The sequence below is a fragment of the Cupressus sempervirens genome, chromosome 7 (assembly GCF_028749045.1).
Source record: "Cupressus sempervirens isolate cs-2001-9-10 chromosome 7, ASM2874904v1, whole genome shotgun sequence".
Classification (NCBI taxonomy): Eukaryota; Viridiplantae; Streptophyta; class Pinopsida; order Cupressales; family Cupressaceae; genus Cupressus; species Cupressus sempervirens.
Genome location: NC_143124.1, coordinates 784,808,834 through 784,824,562, shown reverse-complemented (window position 1 = coordinate 784,824,562; position 15,729 = coordinate 784,808,834).

Genomic DNA, 15,729 nt, shown 5'->3' with positions numbered 1-15,729 from the left:
CTTAATAACTTTCATGACAACTGCAAACTTCTAAATGCACAAACATGCTCATCGGTCTAATCACATAATGAAAATAAGTCTAGATTTATTAAATCGCTAGAGGGTTTAATTTAAATAATTAATTAGGATACGTTGACCATATAGGGATGACATTGGCTAGATATGAATAGTTGAATCACTAACTCCATGTGCCATTACCAAGGATATAAATTTGAGATCACAATAAACAAGCACATAGTGGAAAATGAACAAGAGGAATGAGATTTAGATCTAGAGGGGCAATATTTCAGATACTCAAATCAAGAAGTTACATTCAACATGCCTGGTTGTGAGGCCTTCTGGGTTATGGCCATTACAAAGAAGAATAAATCTAAAGCAGAATAGATCTTCATATTTAAATATGAACTTCTAACTCCAAGATACTCCATGCTTCACTACATATCCCTCATAAAACAAAAATAATGCTTAAGACCCTACCCAAGATCCCTTTAAATACTTTCATGGCCACAAGTTGTCCTATTACAAATTACTAACTAAATAAACCCTTACATTAAATGCATAGCCAATCCACAAGTCAGCTCACAAAAAATATTAAATACCTATCACAATATTAAAAGATAAGGTCAACTCCAACTAGAAACTGAACATAGACAAATCAGTCAATGAAGGATCAAGACATGACCAGCCATCAGAAGGATCACTAGACTACGCAATACATGAAAGAACTCATTCATCAAGGAAACTTGGTTAACATAGAACTCTTTTAGAAACAGAACTCAGTTGAAACTAGAACTCACCACCAACAACAACTCAGTCAACAAAGGAACTTGAAATCATCTACAACTCGGTCAATATAGGAATTCTAACTCAATCAATAAAGGAACTCGACATCATTAGCAATTTGATCAGAACTAGCAACTTGGTAAACACATGAACTTGGTGAACATTGGAATAATGCAACTTTGTAGATACTTGAACTCAGTCAAGACTCTCACACAACCAACACAACCACTCAGTAACTATAATTGTGGTAAGCATTGCTACACAAAAACCATAGACTGAAAAGAGTAGGAAAGTCAAGGAACTAAGGATACCCCTGCATCACATTTATTTTTCAATGCTTATTTATAGTGCCTACAATGATGTCACCTAACCAACATTATATTTTTAAAAATGAGAAAAAGGCCAATAACCACACTCTTCTAGTTGATTTCTTGCAAGTAGCAATAGTTTGGTGGATCAAACTAATCATGTTGTAACTTCATTTGACTAAATAGAACAATTAAAGAAAGATCATTTAAAAATAATAATATGCTCCATTTATTGCAACTATAGCATCACAACACACTTTTCCATAATTGAATTAAGAATGAACTCAACCCATCGACCTAAAACCATATGAGTTATATGTGTTAGACTAGAAAATAGGTGAAAATGCATATATGAGAGAACCACAAATTGCATAAAATGTAGCTCTTGATCTTGACAAGATGTACCTATAAAATGCTACCAAAATGATAATGATATGATGATGACAAAGTGACAAGATAGTGATAATACTAGGAAAATGTGGTTAACAAAACGAGTGCAAAGAGGCTTAATTTATAGGATTTGAGAGCCAAATGCAAAATTGGAAGGAAAGTGTGCAGTTGGAAATTTGTCATAGTTAAATTACACAACTTAAAAAAATGTCACAATCAAAAGATTTAAATTAGAAAATATATCACATTATGACAAATTGTAAGAGATGTGCATAGGAACATGCAAAAATATTTGGTAGAATAAGTGAAAAATGAAGGGGAAAGTGTAAGAAAAGGAATTGAAAGTGTAAGAGTTGGGGAAAAGGAAGGTATAAGAGTGTGAAGCTAGAAAATAGGAAGTGGAAGCAAAATTAGTGGGAAAATGTAAGAGTTGGAATTTAAATTTCAAAAACTTATGTAATTCCCTCAAAATAGAAACTAGAATTTGGTAAAGAGGAAATTCCCAAAATTTATGAAAATTAGAAAATTAATAAATAAATATTAATTCATTTGAAATAATTAATAAAATAGGAGAAATTAATAAGATGAAATGGATTAAATGATTAGGACATGGGAATAAACCATGGGTTAGATATCCATATAGGAAAATTTAATAAAACTGATTAATGATTAATAAATACAAGGAATGACTTTATTAAAGGATCGTGATGAAAATAAAGATTGAACGTGATGATATTGGAAAGGATCAAGGACATTATCAAATTGATGAAATAAATGATACCAAATGAATGACAAAAATTCATTGCTTGTCAAGGACACATGACATTTAATGAACTTTGTAAATGTCATAGATTGACCAAAATTGATTGAGGTAATTGATCATAATAACATCAACAGACTCTTCCAACACTATTAATTTGATAAGAGAAGGATATGATCAAACATTGAAGGAATCAACAATGTCAAGGGTCAAATTGATGATAAATGATGCCAAGGCACTGAGGGCCATGACAATGGAAATGATTGAATTGATAAAATAATGGCATGCCAAGGAGACATGACATGAAGTAATGAATGTTGATGAGGCACTGAAAGATGCAAGAATTCCTAAAAGGACTAATGATGATAAGATGATGACATTGAAATGATTCTGAATTAATTTTGAGGTGATTTGGATCTGATTCAAAAGGGTTGCAAATGATAAATAATATATTAAAAGATGTTCAAATAACATTGAGAAATAAGTCAAAATGATGAACAAGTTGGCCAAAATGTTGAAGTTAGTAAAATGAGAAAATGGGACAAGTTAGGACGTAAAAAGTGGTGAAAGACTAGGTGTGAACCATTTTTGAGTGTCTACAATATTATGGAAGATAAGATATTATTTTATAATGAGGGAACACAAAATATATATATATATATATATATTATCTCACACATTGACATAAAACTAAATAGGAGTGTTGTCATCAATCCAAATAGCCACTACAGTCCAAGCATAAAATGATTTGCAATCATATTGAGATAAAACATTTACTATGAAGAACTCAAATAGAAACCAGGTGTATGGAGATGAATTTTCTACAAGGGTTTTCTCTTTCATTTCCCATAAAAATTAACTTCAATGCTTTTGATTTAATTTGAGAAGTCTTATGACCATGAGTGGAGTTTAATTTTTGACAATTAAGGAGCCTGGCTTCCAATAAAATTTTTGTAAAATGAGTAGAACTTTAATGCAAGATGCCAAAGTAGTGGTACAAGTCAATGAAATCAAATTAGATAAAGTCAACCTTGCCAAGTTTTTCAAACAAAGTTGTCTCCCTTCTCTTTCCCTAATTATGATGCAACATATGCACTATCTATTGAGACACAACTTCCTATCCTCAGAAGTTAAAATTATCTCCTTTCCCCACAAAGAATAGTTGCCTAACATTTAACTCACAACTGACATTACAATACTTCTCTCTCTAAAGAGCATAATAGTGAATCCTTGATGGATAAGATAGAGATCTTATGAATGCCCATTCCCATAACTAGTTCAATAAGTATCCTATAGTATGGGGCTATTGGAAATATTATGAAAGGCTAAGTTTCTAAGAGGGGAGGGGTGAATCAGTAACTTATAAAACTTTGAACTTTAATTACCAACTAATCCTTCATATGTATTCTGATCTAGTTGCATGCATAAGAAAACTGAAAACATGAAAGCATAGACAACACTTTAACACACAAGATTTGGTGACCTAGAAACCTTTCAAATAGAAAGTAAAATTGGGGTAAGGATGATACCCACAAGCTTTAGTAGTGCAGTATAAAGTTGGCCAGTTAAGGCTTACAATGATCACTTCTGATGATCATCCCGATTAGGAGCAATAAGGACTGCTAGGTCCACCTTGTTAAAGGATTTACAAACATACAATGAAGTATGCACTCAGTAAAGAGATTTACACAAGGTTGTTAAGTATACCTTGGTAAAGGATTTAACTGATCCACTTGTTAGGATGAAGCAGTAGCTGATTTCTGATCTACAACTAGGTTTGTTGAATGAGATTCCTCTTAGTGTACAAATCACCTTGTTGTGATAGATAAATCTCTGTTGCTCCTTATATTATTATATCCTTTGCAATTTTCTCTTCTCCTCTTCTTTGATTACATTTCTTCTATTTGATTACAATTACACACTTTGGATGTGATACAAAACATTACATATATATCAATCCAATTACAAAATTGCAAAGTTGGCCACAATACAAGTTTACACAAATATTACAAAGTTGGTTCATATTGCAGGAAGGGTTCTAAAGACTGACTTAGTGAGGTTTTGATACTCAAGATCCACTATCAATGCTTGGCATCTTCATGTGCTTAATAGACATAGAAGCTTGGTCCATACTGATCACTTCCAAGTAGTCTTGAACTCAGTCTACATAGGTGACTCGGTGGATATTATGAAACTTGGCATTATAAACTAAATCACTTGACTCACACTACATAACTTGGCCAATGCTCTCACTTTGAGCTCAATATAAACTAAATCACTTGGCTAACACTGAGTATCTCAATAAACACTAGACTCATATCACATCAACTACGAACTTGGTAAGTACTGCTCAACTTGGTTTGCACTAGTAAACTCAACATACACTAAGATGTTCGGTTTTTACTGTTGATCATTATCATAGTAGTAATTGCTCGACATAAACTAAAATCTATCCAAAGGACTTAGTAGCAACTGTAGAACTTGGTAACAACTGAAATGCTTGGTTAACAATATTAACTGTATAATAAGCTAAGTAGATACTTACAATCTAAATAAGTGTATGTCACTAATAACAAACTTGACTATAATGTCAACAATCTCCCCCTTGGCATTAGTGAAAAAAACACTTATCAATCAAAACTGAATCCAAAAAGAGTTCATTAACACCTTTATCCATCACCTTATGATTCCAACTCAGTAGAGTATACTATTTTTGAGATTTTTCAAATTTGGTTTTGTGAGATATATTTCTATACATGGTAATGCTCCTCCATTATATAATATATTGTATACTATACATCTAATATGTGCATCTAAATACATCTTCTCTCCTTTATACATTATACATTTTCTTTAGAATCTTTCAATCTTCTCCCCCTTTCTCCTTACAACTTCTTACAACTTCTTCCCCTTTTTTGAGATTAATGCCAAAGATTTATACTATATATTTACACAGTAATGCCAAAATGTGACAAGAAATCTAAATGTACCTTTAGGAATGGCACCAAAGTCTTGTTCCAATTCTCTTGAAAGACCTTGCATGTGTGCAATGCAACCTACACTTCTACTAATAATTCAATCATGTGGTCTACAATGGAGAAGTTATTGTCATGGATGAACATTTTTGAATGTGTAATGTGCTTCTACAATGCATCCATGTTTGAGAGAATCATATCCTAAATATCTATCAATGTAGATCTAATTCTTACCTCTTCTCTAAGCAATTATGTTTGTATATCTATCAAAAGTCTAATTTTATTAAAGTGGGCAGAGCTTGAACTTGGGTCAAGCTACAACTGTTGTGCATTTACCTTAAGATCCTCATTAATTTTAGACAATTTTTCTTTTATTACCTTTGTAAAATTTGAAATATCACATAATTTACCAAAAATTAAAGATACATTACCAAAAATTAAAGATACATTGATGCATGAGGTCACTAGAGAGCCTAAAACAGGAGATAGTTCTACTTGGAAAATGGAAATTTATTGAACAATAAACCCTAAAACTATATTCTCAAATTTTTTCTTAGCTTTCTACAATAATTTTCCCTATCCCTCTAAATCTTCATCATATTTGTGGACTATCTCTACTAACTAAAATAAAATTGGTTGAGAAGTATCAACCTCTATGCCTAGAGCCTCTGCTAGAATATTCTTAACATCCTCAATAATCTTAAATTCCTTGTTTCTTTCCTCCCTTAACCTTTGTTGCTTACCTTTATTTTGGAGTATTTCTTCAAAGGTTTGCATCTGATCACGATTGAGACTGGAAATATCCCAACTAGGAATCACAATCTCCTCATCAAGATCTATGTCCTCTTCAATTTTTTGCCTTTACCCAAAAATGGTGTGCTTAGTTGAAGCTTGGTCTCAACTATCTTTGCAATTATTGCTTGCATACTAGGAATGGAAACAATTGTTGAAATGGCAGGACTCACTGCAAAAAAGGATACTACACTAATTGAAATCCTAGTAGTAGAAATACCTAATGTATCCAAAATTGATGTAGAGGGAAGAGTTTGCAGCTTAGTAGATGAAGTGTTTGACACTTCAGTCAATGTAGTATTGAGATGGATTGGTGCAAAGATTGATTGAGTGCTTGTGTTTTCAATACTAGTCACAATCAATCCTACTAAGGTTGTTTTCGAGCTTGGTGTTATCAATATTTTATTGGGCAAATGAGGAAGTAAGTCTATGACCACTGTAACAATCTTTACTGGGTCAGTCTCCTCTGTATCTTGTGCATCTTCCTCGGTAGCTTCTTGCCCTTGTTCCTCTTCACCATCTTCATTATCCAAATGAGTCACCTCTTCATCATCTTTCTCTTCATCTTTCTCCTCATAATCATCATCATCATCCTTATCACTTACACTAACAACAAAATTACTTGGCTTGTGAAGAAGATATACATTCTTCCATGTGTTTTTAGAATTCTTCACAACATGCTCAATTTCTTTCAATAATACTAGACAAGTGTTGAATCTCAAGGTTAATTTTTCTTCATTTTTCTTCAAAGAATCCTTAAACTCCTTGTTTCTTAAGTTCAACATAAGTTGCCTCAGGGTTTTCTCATATATATATCTTTTGTATTTTTCATGGAAAATTCCCATCTTGGCTTTATCATGTCCATCAAAACACTAGGAATCTAAATTGCAAGTTGATTAGGTGAGTATTTCCACTTACCCATCCTAGTTATGACAAAGTCTTCAATTTTATTTTTCTCTTCTTTAGTCTTGATTTTCTATATTAGTGTCTTGAAATTTTTAATGCCAAAGCCTAATTCCAAATCTTTCAATCTATCTAGGAAGGTGGGTTGAGGTTTTCTGAAAATTATGTCTCCTCCTTCCTTGTCTCCTTTCTTCCTTGATGCCCTTCTAGTGAATACAATAGTGAATGTCTTGGTAGGTTTGGCAATAATTACCTTACCCTTCTTCTTCAGTGGCTCTTCTTCCTCTGACTTTTCTTCATCCTTTGCTTCTTCATCTTCACCTTTTCCCTCGATCAATAGGAGAGGGGTGTTGGCTTTCAACTTGGAAATTCTCCTTTTGCTTTTGTTGACCACTTGAGGTAGCTTGATCTCAAGTTCTATCCTCGCCTTTGCCTCACCATATGTACCAAAATAAATTTCTTTGGGATCAACTAGCTCATTAATCAATGCCTCAATTATATCTTTTGTTTCATCAATGTTGACCTCATATCCAAGAGGTTTTACCCACACAGTTCTTGACCTAACTGCTCGAATATATAACCCAGTCATTATCAACCATGTAACAAATATCAACCTTGTAATCCTGAACTAATTTACTTGAAATACTGAATCTATTATTCATATTCTCCTTAAATTCATCAAAATAGTTTTCTATAATACTTGTATAATTCTCTCCCATTTCAGCAGTGTACTCATTAATCTGATAAAGGACTAGCACATTCTTTTGTAAACAATAGTACCTTTTGATGGGAAGAATTTCTAAAAATAGAAAAATGAATAGGTCAAGAGTGAACCAAACTTACATGGATTGTTCTATGAGGTCCTTATGCTCTCCATGTTCTTGTTGAATTGGTTCAACAGTAACCCAACAAGGCCAAGGGAAAGGTTATTCTTGACCACAATGTAAGCCAAGTCCAAAGCTTCACATGACACATTGTTCAACCTACTAGAGATGTATATTTTGTGTGCTATGATGTGAATGTTGAACTTCAATTCCATTTTAGTCACACTACTTATTTTCATAGCCCTTCCATCCCACTTGGCAAGGGTTTTCTTTTCCAGTTCAACCTGACTTAGGTTTTTAGCCATTTTGGTTTTTGCTAGCATGGGGAGACCGGTGATCCTGTGGATCATCTTCTTTGTGATAAAAAATGGTTACTCCAACTACAACTGATAGTTATGCACATGACTAAGGATGTATCTTATCCATTTAATTTGGAAATTTCATGGCATGTGAGGAATATGTGTATAACCTTTTTCTCCCAAATGTTGGTGTTCTGGTTTCAACATGCCATTAACACATACCTTTTCTAGGGTTTCATCCATTTCTAGAGTACCAATATCTTGAATTGTACATTTTAAATGAGAATGGATGTCATTTATCAAGAGTACCTTAGGTGGAATCTAAGATTGATCTCCAATCAGATCTAGGGTTTTTGCAATGGTAGGAGTTAGCTTGAAATTTGGTGTCGTCCATTCCACACCTCGAATCAAAATATCTAAACCTTTCTTTGCTTTGATGCTGGTGGCTGCCATATCTACTCAGTAGGGTTTGAAAATCTTTCAACAATTCATAGAAATTGCTTGAATGCTCAAAAATCACTCTACTCAAATAGCTCTTGAAAATTTGTGGTGAGAAATGACTTCATTTTCACCCTTTTTATCAAAATTCTCTATAAATTCTGGTACAAATGTTTGTTCATGTTAACTTACTATCATCCACTTCTCTTGCATTCAATGCTCAATGAATTATTTCATGACTCAGTAACCACACACACTTTAGTTACTCCTAACCTTGCTCGGTAAGATAGTAACCCGACCTTACTCAGTAGTAATTTCCATATTTTACTTGGTGATCCCTTTTGCATCTTGAACGCTAATTTGGATCTTCCATCCTACTAACTAGAATTGATATATGATAGCTTCTTTAGTATCCTAAGTCCAATTTTCCTTTGAGAGATCAAGTGGAAATGGTGGAGTCACCCAATTCTTGAGTGACTTTTTCATCATAGCTCGGACTTGCATTCTCAAAAGATTTTGGAACCTATTGTTGTCTCATCTATTTTAGGATGTTATCATCTTTTGCCTTCTTTTCATCTTCAATTCTTTTAGTATTCATGCAGTTCTTGGCAAGATGACCAAGTTCAGTACAAATAAAACATCTTTTAGTAGTATCTCTTGTCCTCATATGATGCTTTACACAGTTCATTCCAATTTGTCCAAATTTTCCACAATAATGACATCTACACCAAGTGTTATAGTCCCAACCAAATTTAGCTTTCAAAATCTATTCTGTTAGATTCAATATCTTAGATTTTCATTCTGATGACATGTGCCCATGTTTATTACATTTGTGACATTTGCCTTCAAAGTTAGGTTTCTCTCTGCATTCACTAGCCCTATGACCATGCTGATTGCAATTGTAGCACTTTCCATTGAAATTTTCTTTCCCATTGCTCCAACATTTGTTTAATGTATGACCTATCTTATCAGAGTGATTGCAAGTAGGTCTTTGATTCTTTTGAGCTCCTTGTTTGGATGATTCTCCTTCTTCTATATATCCAATTCCTACTTTTCCTTTTTGTCTATAAAGACTTTTATCATTCAAGTGATTCATGTCTACTTGGGATTTCATCATTCTTTCATTAGTTTTCCTTTTAGTTTTTAGATCATTCTACAATCTTTCATTTTCTTATCTTCAATTCATGATTTCTTCATTTGCATTAGAGAGATAATTAATGAAGTTAGCTTGCTGAAGGGATAAAAGTTGAATATCATTATCTTTTCCTTCTATTTCTTCTTTTATCTTGTTTTTCTCTTCCATAACTTCACATAGCCTTACTGACTAAATTTCTTGCTTTCTTCTTAGCTTTCATACTTCTTGCATTGAACGATTCTTTTCTAATAGTTCTTTGGTTGCTTCATTGGCTTCATCTGGGTTGCTTACTGAATGAAGGTCTTCAATTCTTTCTTTAGTGTAGAGATGATCATTCATTTGAATTGCAAGATCTTTTCTTCTTTTTAGGGATTGAGAGAGTTGCTCTTTTGCTTTCTTGAGTTGGGCAATAACCATTTCCAAATCTAGCTTTTCATTATCAATAGCCTTGTCAAGTTTGAATATCTCCATAACCTTTAATCTTTTCTCAAGTTGTTAAAATTTTCTCTGAGAACCACAAAAGCTCTGATACGAATTGTTGGGAATATTATGAAAGTCTAAGTTATTGAGAGGGGAGGGGTGAATTAGTAATTTATAAAACTTTGAAATTTAATTATCAACTAATCCTTCATATGTATTTTGATCTAGTTGCATGCATGAGAAAACTGAAAACATCAAAGCAAACACTTTAACACACAAGATTTGGTAACCCAAAAACCTTCCAGATAGAAATTAAAACTAGGTTGGGGATGATACATACAAGCTTTCATATTGTAGTATAAAGTTGGCTAGTTAAGGCTTACAATGATCACTTATGATGATTTACCTTTTTCGGAGCAATAAGGACTACTAGGTCCACCTTGTTAAAGGATTTACAAACATACAATGAAGTATGCATTCGATAAAGAGATTTACACAGACTACTAGGTATGCCTCATTAAAGAATTTGATTGATCCACCTATTAAGATGAAGTAGTGCCTTATCTCTGATCTATAACTAGGTTTGCTAAATGAGATTCCTTTGAGTGTACAAATCACCTTGTTATTATAGATATATCTCTGTTTCTCCTTATATTGTTGTAGCCTTTGCAATTTTCTCTTTTGCTCTTCTCTAATTACATTTCTTTCATTTGATTACAATTACACACTTTGGATGTGATACTAAATATTACATATATACCAATCCAATTACAAAATTACAATGTTGGCCACAATACAAGTTTATACAAATATTACAAAGTTGGCTCATACTGTAGGAACTCAGGTTCTAAAGTCTAACTTGGTGAGGTTTTGATACTCGACATCCACTATCAATGCTCGACATCATCATGCACTTGTTAGATGTAGAAGCTCTGTCCATACTAATCACTTCCAAGAAGTATTGAACTTAGTCTACACTGGTGACTCAGTGAATATTGTGAAACTTGGCATATAAATTGAATCACTTGATTGGCACTACATAACTCAAAAAATGCTCTCACTTCAAGCTTGGTATAAATTGAATCACTTGGTTAATACTAAGTAGCTCGGTTAACACTAGACTTGTATCACATCAACTACGAACTTGGTAAGTACTGCTCAACTTGGTTTGCACTAGTAAACGCGGCATACAATAAGATGCTTAGTTTACATCGCTGATCATTATCATAGTAGTAACTACTCAACGCAAACTGAAATATGTCCAAAGGACTCAGTAGCAAGTGTAGAACTCGGTAACAACTGAAATGCTTGGTTAATACTATTAACTATACAATAAGCTTGGTAAACACTTACAATCTAAATATGTGTATGCCACTAATAACAAACTTGACTGTAATTTCAATAGGGGCAAACTGAATCATTTAGTAAGATATTTTAACACACCCTTTCTGTTAGCCCTAATTTGAAAGAGATGTGGTTGTGGATTCATGATAAAATAGATAGGGAACCTTAAAAATAAAACATGCAATATATTTTTGTAGTACAAGAAGAATTCAATTTTGTTAGAAAATATTATCCTACTACAACATATATGCCCATTCCTCCATTTGGTTCTTTTATCAGTATCAATTCAACCATATTTAAAAATGAGTGAGAAATTATCTTTGGTCTAATGTAAAAGAAAATAAATAGAAGCATGTAGTGAAATAGGTTTGATGCACTATGTGTAAGGTTGGGTGGGGGGTGGGGGTGGGGGGTGGGGGGGTTGTCTTTGATAGATCTAAGGGTTAAAGGGATTTTTTCTTGTAGAAAGATGGATTTTTAAGTTGTTCAAGGAAAGGAGCCATGGAAATATCCATCTAGAGGAACCTTAAGTATAAAGGTAATTTGCTAGAACTTTGATACAGATGCTTAACCACAAGTTGGGCTAGTAATGACATCAAACCCTTTAGTGATATTTTGCAAAGGGCGCATTGTCTCATGGAATGATATCTAGCCCACCTTTACCATCTTCCCTTATTAATGAATATCTAATTCCATCTATATAGATGACTTAACCTATTTCATGTTGATTGTCTTTCCTTTGTGCAAAAATTAATTTCTTACTCTTGGTCTAATGACTTCCCCTTCCATTTGGTTTAAGACAATACAATTTAATCATATTTAGGAAACAATCAAGATATCATTGTATGCCTTGTTAATAGCTAGAATCCTTATATAGACCATCAGATTTGGTAGACTCACCTTCCCAATGTTTGGAGTTGATCTATTGATCTCAAGGAACCATATATTTTCTAGAGCCTTTTGTTTCACAAACTATTTGTTTGCAAACTAGATGAAGATCTCAATATCTATAAACGTTCTAGATTGCCAGAATTTGTCAAGCACATGTTCTTTGAATGCATTTTTGCAAAAAAAAAAAAACATTTTATATTTGTTTAGTATTCTAACTAACAACCATGCTCATACTTGGGAGGTTTCTTTCAGTTCTATATCCAAGTTCAAGAAAGATTCCAACCTTCTTTGGTCTATGACAGGTTGTGCAGTTTAATTTTATGACAATTGAGGAGCTTGGTTTCCCATAATTTTTTTGCAAAATGATTAGAAATTTAATGCAAGATACCAAATTAGTGGTAGACGTCAATGAAATCAAATTAGATAAAGTCGACCTCACCAAGTTTTTCAAAACAAAGTTGTCCCCTTTCTCTTTAATTATGATGCAATGCATGCATTATCTATTAAGACACAACTTCCTATCCTCAGAAGTCAAAAGTATATCCTTTCCCAACAAAGAAGAGTTGTCTAATATTCAATTCACAAATGAAATTATAATACTTCTCTCTCTAAAGGAGCATAATAGTGAATCCTTGATGCATAATATGGAGACCTTCTGAATGCCCATTCCCATAACTAGTTTAATAAGTATCCTATAGTATGGGACAAACTGAATCATTCAATAAGATATTTCAAAATACCTCTTTTTGTTAGCCCTAATATGAAAGAGATGTGGTTGTGGATTCATGATAAAATAGATAAGAAACTTAAAAAATAAAATGTGCAATATCTTTTGCTAGTACAGGAAGAATTCAATTTTGTTAGAGAATATTATCTTGCTATAACATATATGCCCATTCCTCCATTTGGTTCTTTTGCTAGTATCAATTCAACCATATCTTTAAATGAGTGAGAAATTATCTTTGGGTTAATGTAAAAGTAAATAAATAGAAGCATGTAGTGAAATAGGTCTGATGCACTATGAGTAAGGTTGGGGTGGGGGCAGGGGGGTGTGGGGGTTGGGGGGTGGTGGTGTTTGGGTTTGATAGATCTAAGGGTGCAAGGAATTTTTTCTTGTAGAAAAATGAATTTTAAACTCTTCAAGGAAAGGAGTCATGGAAATATCCATCTAGAGAAATCTTAAGTATAAAGGTAATCTTCTAGAACTTTGATATAGATATTCAACCACAAGTTGGGCTAATAATGACATCAAACCCTTTAGTGATATTTTGCAAAGGGTACATTATCTCATGGAATGATATCTAGCCCACCTTTACCATCTTTCCTTATCAATGAAGATCTAATTCCATTTGTATGGATGATTTAACCCATTTCATGTTGATTGCCTTTTCTTTGTGGAAAAATTCATTTCTTACTCCTACTCTAATGACTTCCCCTTACCTTTGGTTAAAGAAAAGACTATTTACTCATATTTGGGAAACAATCAGGATATCATTGTATGCCTTGTTTTTAGCTAGAATCCTTGTATAGACCCTCCCACTTGGCAGGCTCACCTTCCTAAATTTTGAACTTGACCTATTGAGCTCAAGGAACCGTATATTGTCTAGAGTCTTTTGCTTCACAAACTATTTGTTTGCAAACTAGATGAAGATCTCAAAATCTATAAAAGTTGTAGATTGCCAGAATTCGTGAAGCACATGTTCTTTGAATGCATTTTTTCTGAAAAAAAAAATGTTTTATATTTATTTAGTATTCTAACTAACAACCATGCTCATACTTGGGAGATTGCTTCCAATTTTATATCCAAGTTCAAGAAAGATTCTAACCTTTTTTAGTCTATCCCCTTTAGAGAGATTTTAAGGTTAATTTGGCAATTGAGGAGTAATGGTGTCTCTAGTGGTTGTACTAGAGTTCTTCTTGAGTCTCTTGGAAGACTCATTATGTATGATGTTCTTGACAAGTTACTATCATCATGGAACTTTTTAGAACCAAACTTGAAATACTTTTATGAGATGGTACACCTAAAGTTTTCTCCTATGAGATATCACATGAACACACATGGACTAGACTCACAAAAGATCATATAGGTCATTCAAGATAGGGTTGACTACTTTCATGGTTGACCTAGAGAAACATAGAGGCAATGAAAAGAGGGCACAAATATATGCATCAAAAACCCTTTTCCCCACCTATGGCAATAACAACAACATTCCTAGTTGCAATGATACATTTCACACTTGTGGCAAGAGTACCCTATCTAGTAATAGTTGAACAACCTATGCTTAGAAAAAAGTTGCAGTCTTCAGAAGGACTGAAGATAGTCTAGGTTGGATAGCTTGACTTGTGGAGATAATCAATGATAGACAAGATAAAAAAATTGCCACATGATGATTTGATTGATGGAAATTTTGTATCCAAACTTGAAACATTTGTATCTTCTTGTGATTATTTTTTGAAAATAACTTAGATATGACATATATTGAGACTCTTGAGAGTATAATAAAATCATAACAAGACCTAATTGAAATTTTAGAGATATAATATGCCTATATTATATTTAATATAAAAATAATAATAACAATTTAATTTTCTAAAATAAATCAATCTCTAAATATATTCTATTTTATATAATTTTATTCATCCCTACTTAAAAATTACATTTGATCTCAATTGTAATCTTAAATTTATCCAATCATATAATCCAAATAATATTTTAAAATATCAATAAAACTAAATCCTTAAATGAAATATTTTTAGAATAGAATAAAATATGCATAAACTTAAAATTACTATAGAACATAATATCCTTAAGAAAAATAGCAAGAAAATCATATGATTAACTTCAAATTAAAAATTAAAATAATAATAATAAACTCTCCTACTCTAACATGTGGATAAAATTTATCTGAATCATGTCAAAAAGTCTACTATTATCCATGCGCTCCATGTCGTATAAATATTTTTATTTGTATGAGAAATTTATAAGCGAAACAATCCTAGTATGTAAAATTTCACATGTTTTTCAAGTGTCTTATGTGGGCTAAATTAAGAATGAAAATGATGATTATGCCGCTTCTACTGGTACTCTTTTTCTCTCTTTCTCTAATGATTAGTCTTCTTCTTCTACCCATCTGGCAAAGTTTGTCATCTCTCTTGATCCATGGATCCCTCAATGATTGGTCTCCCAATCACACCTTCACAAATGGATGATTTGGGTAATGAAGAAGTGCCATGTCCAATACTTCTAATTTTTATTATTTTTGGTTAATGAAATTGATTTTCTTCCTTGCATTTTTTCTCCATGGCCAATAGAAAATCAGATAATTGGCTTTTTTAAGATTTAAAATATACAAAAAAATTTAGAAATTATGGAACAACTCATATGTTTCAAAAATAATTGAAAACTATTGGTCAAATTGATTGGTCTTATTGCACTTAACAAATATAGGAGAAACTAATAAATTATT